Source organism: Triticum urartu, chromosome 4A, assembly GCF_056163025.1.
Source record: "Triticum urartu cultivar PI428250 chromosome 4A, HENAU_Tu73, whole genome shotgun sequence".
Classification (NCBI taxonomy): Eukaryota; Viridiplantae; Streptophyta; class Magnoliopsida; order Poales; family Poaceae; genus Triticum; species Triticum urartu.
Genome location: NC_141876.1, coordinates 150,146,733 through 150,150,316, shown reverse-complemented (window position 1 = coordinate 150,150,316; position 3,584 = coordinate 150,146,733).

Below are 3,584 nucleotides of genomic sequence, written 5' to 3'. Positions count from 1 at the left end.
AAAGCTAGAAATGGCCACCGGAGGAGAACGAAGCATCGGAATGCAAAACGGACAACGGGGAAAATGCTCGAATGCATGAGATGAACATGTATGCAAATGCAATGCACGATATGACATGAAAAGAGATGCACGGAAAAGAAAACAACACACGGAGACAAAGACCTGAACCCGAGAAGTAAATATAACTTAACACCGGAAACGGCAAGAGTTGGATACAAATATGGAAAGTTACATCCGGGGTGTTACAACACTCCACCACTACGAAAAGATCTCGTCCCGAGATCTAGGACTGAAAGAACTCCGGGTACTCAGAACGGAGGTGATCCTCGCGTTCCCAGGTAGCTTCACGGTCGGAATGGTGAGACCACTTGACTTTGAGAAATTTGATTGACTTGTTGCAAGTCTTGCGTTCAGTCTCTTCAAGAATAGCAACTGGGTGCTCACGATAGGAGAGATCTTCTTGGAGCTCAATGTCCTCGAAGTTGACGGTGCGGTCAGGAGTCTTGAAGCACTTTCGGAGTTGGGAGACATGGAACACATCATGAACATTGGCAAAGTTTGAAGGAAACTCGAGCTGATAGGCGAGGTCGCCTCTCTTGCTGACAATCTTGAAAGGTCCCACGTATCTAGGGGCAAGCTTCCCTTTGATACCGAAGCGACGAGTACCTTTCATAGGAGAGACGCGGAGGTAAACATGATCTCCGATCTCGAAAGCCAAATCACGGTGCTTACTATCATAGTAGCTCTTCTGGCGGGATTGGGCTGCTTTGAGGTTATCACGAATGACTTTGCACATTTCTTCTGCCTCTGTGATTAAGTCATTACCCAGCAGCTGACGTTCACCGGTTTCAGACCAGTTGAGAGGGGTACGGCACTTCCTGCCATACAGAATTTCAAAGGGGGCCTTGCCCGAACTTGCTTGAAAACTGTTGTTATAGGAGAATTCAGCATAAGGAAGACAGTCCTCCCACTTCATGCCGAAGGAGATCACACAAGCCCTGAGCATATCTTCAAGAATCTGGTTGACACGCTCGACTTGACCGCTTGTTTGAGGATGGAAAGCAGTGCTGAAGCGGATGTTGGTACCCATGGCCTTCTGAAAAGAATCCCAAAACTTCGAGGTAAAGATGCTGCCACGGTCTGAAGAGATCACTTGAGGAATACCGTGCAGAGAGACAATGCGAGAGGTATAGAGTTCCGCCAATTGAGCTGCAGTGATCGACTCTTTGATAGGCAGAAAATGAGCCACTTTGGTGAGCTTGTCGATGACAACAAATATAGCATCATTGCCACGCTTGGACTTTGGAAACCCAGTCACGAAGTCCATTTCAATGTGGTCAAACTTCCATTCTGGAATGGCAAGAGGTTGGAGGAGACCAGCTGGCCTTTGGTGTTCTGCCTTCACTCTTCTGCAGACATCACATTCATTCACGAATTGAGCGATCTCGCGCTTCATTCGAGTCCACCAATAAGCTTGCTTGAGATCCTGATACATCTTCGTACTACCAGGGTGGATGGAGAGGAGAGAGTTGTGAGCCTCGTTCATGATCACTTTACGAAGTTCACCTTTGGGCACAACAATACGATCCTCGAAGAAGAGAGTGTCCTTGTCATCAAGGCGGGAGCACTTGTACTCGGAGTGACTCTTGGCAATCCCAATCTTCACCTTTTTCACCATAGCATCAAGAAGCTGTGCTTGGCGAATCTGGTCTTCTAAGGTAGGAGAGACCTGAAGGTTGGCGAGGAAACCTTGAGGAACAACTTGCAGATTCAGTTTGCGGAAAGCTTCACAAAGCTCGGGTTGATAAGGCTTGAGAATCAGACTGTTGCAATAGGCCTTTCTGCTCAAAGCGTCAGCAATCACATTGGCCTTGCCTGGAGTATACTCAATACTCGGATTGTACTCTTGAATCATTTCGACCCATCGAGTTTGCCTTAGGTTGAGATTAGGCTGAGTGAAGATGTACTTGAGACTCTTGTGATCAGTGAAAATGTCCACTTTTCTTCCCAATAGAAGATGTCTCCAAGTCAAAAGAGCATGCACAACTGCCGCCAACTCGAGATCATGAGTGGGGTAGTTCTTCTCATTAGGCTTCAACTGGCGAGATGTATAAGCGACAACTTTCTTCTCTTGCATCAAAACTGCGCCAAGACCTTGGAGAGAGGCATCACAAAAGACCTCGTACGGTTTGGATTCATCAGGTGGAGTCAGAACTGGAGCAGTGATCAATTTCTCTTTCAAAGTGTTGAAAGCAATATCACACTCCGGAGACCAAACGTACTTGACGTGCTTCTGAAGAAGATTTGAGAGAGGCTTCGCGATCTTGGAAAAGTTTTCAACGAATCTTCGGCAATAGCTTGCGAGACTGAGAAAACTGCGGAGTTGCTTCACGTTCTGAGGAGGTTCCCAATTCACAATTGCAGACACCTTCTCAGGATTCACGGAAATGCCCTTGGCAGAGATGATATGGCCAAGATAAAGAACCTCATCGAGCCAAAATTCACACTTGGAGAACTTGGCGTAGAACTGATGTTCCCTGAGCTTGTCAAGAACCAAACGCAAGTGCTTGGCATGATCTTCCTTGTTCTTCGAGAAAACCAGAATGTCATCGAGATAGACCAAAACAAAGTCATTGGTGTAGGCGTTGAAGATGAAGTTCATCATGCGAGAGAACGTCGGAGGAGCATTTGCGAGGCCAAAAGACATGACAGTGTATTCATATGAACCAAAGCTTGTTCTGAATGCTGTCTTGGGAATATCTTCTTCACGAATGCGAATCTGATGATAACCCATACAGAGATCAAGCTTGGAGAATACTTGAGCACCTTTGAGTTGTTCGAACAGCTCATTGATGTTGGGAAGTGGGTATTTGTTCTTGATGGTCTTCTTATTCACTGGACGGTAATCAACACAAAGTCGACTCGATCCATCCTTCTTCTTCACAAAAAGAACACCACAACCCCACGGAGAAGTACTAGGCCGAATGAGACCCAATCTTTCTTGCTCATCGAGTTGCTTCTTCAGCTCCTTCAACTCTTTGGGGCCGAGCTTGTAGGGACGTTTGCACACAGGTTCCGTACCGGGCTCAAGTTCAATAACAAATTCAACCGGCCGGTTTGGAGGCATCCCTGGGAGTTCTTCTGGAAAAACGTCTTGATACTCACAAACAACCGGAATCTGCGAAATAGCATCCAATTCACCCTTCTCATTGAGAGAAAACAACCGGATGGTATTATCCCGAGCGGCAAAGACAATGACATCCTTAGACGAATGAGTCAGTTGAATCTGCCTGGCTGCACAATCGAGGTGAGCCTTGTGTTTAGAGAGCTAGTCCATCCCAAGAATAAGATCAATGTCAGAATTGCCAAGAACCACCGGAGAAGAGAGAAACTTGTAATCGCCCAATGTGATAGAAACATCTGGGGCAAACGCGCTTGCATTCATAAATTTACCCGGAGAAACCACAGATAACTGACTAGGCAAATCTTGCAAAGGCAACTCATGCTTAGAAACAAATGGCCTCGAGATGAAACAATGCGATGCACCCGTGTCAAAAAGAACTTTTGCAGGAATATCGTTAACA